This window comes from Palaemon carinicauda, chromosome 22 (genome assembly GCF_036898095.1).
Source record: "Palaemon carinicauda isolate YSFRI2023 chromosome 22, ASM3689809v2, whole genome shotgun sequence".
Lineage (NCBI taxonomy): Eukaryota > Metazoa > Arthropoda > Malacostraca > Decapoda > Palaemonidae > Palaemon > Palaemon carinicauda.
The window spans coordinates 100,252,185-100,253,446 of record NC_090746.1 but is presented as its reverse complement, the minus strand read 5'-3'; positions in this window follow the sequence as shown (position 1 = coordinate 100,253,446).

The window sequence follows — 1,262 nt, the reverse complement described above, 5'->3', positions numbered from 1 at the left end:
ACACACACACACACACACACATATATATATATATATATATATATATATATATATATATATATATATATATCCCTCTCTGAGTGGGGATAACTCAACGAGGTGAAAGGGTTTGCGTATCGCTATTATCAGACAAACTGTACCAGTCAGGGCCTCCCATACTAGGTTGGTTTGCTGTTAGTGATCAGACGAACTCTCCCACTATCAGACATTGACTTGTCTGGGGCTGTTGTCCTGCAGTGGACTGGGAACGGCTGTATATATATATATATATATATATATATATATATATATATATATATATATATATATATATATATATATATAGATAGATAGATAGATAATACAGCCGTTTCAAGTCCACTTCAGGATAAAGACCTCACACGTGTCTTTATTTATCTTCGTGGTTTAGCCAGTTTCATCACTATGCTTGCCAGTGTGGATTGGTGATGGTGAGAGATTTTTGTCTGAACGCACAGCAGACCAACCTAGTATGGGTGGCCCTGACTAGTACAACTTAGCGGATCGTGGTGTTACACCCTTTCACCACGTTAAGGTATCCCAACTCAGATTGTCTTACCTTGCGAAAGACACGGGCTCTTGCGTAGTAAGCCGTAATTGGAGAAGCAGGGAAAAAAAGCCCAGTGAGGAAAGGAAATAAGGAAATAGATAAACTACAAAATAAGTAATGATCAATTAAAATATTTTAAGAACAGTAACAACATTAAAACAGATCTTTCATATATAAACTATAAAAAACTTATATCAGCCTGTTCAATATAGAACCTTTGCTGGAAGTTTGAACGTTTGAAATTCTACCAATTCAACCACCATATTAGTATCATTCCATAACTTTGTCACAGCTGGAATAAAACTTCTAGAATACTATGTAGTATTGAGCCTCATAATATAGTGTATTGAACTTACACTTTTTTCTTCCAGTATTGCTTTACGAGAGAAAAAGATTTTATTCAAACAAAGATGCGGACATGACTTGTGCTTTTGTTTGTTTGCTTCATATCGGTCATCTTTCTTTTCTAATTCTATGACGTGGAGTCTGTAATTATCTCTTATTCAACTGTCTAGTGACATTTCCATTTTATTATTTATCTTTCTTCTATGACTAATTAATATTATTTGGTAAAGAACTAAAATTTCGGATAATTCTCAGAATATATAATACCTGTAGTATTAAAGCATAGTCTCTCCGCAATCATATCCTACATAACGCTAGAAATAAATGATCATCTAATGGCAACTCTTAC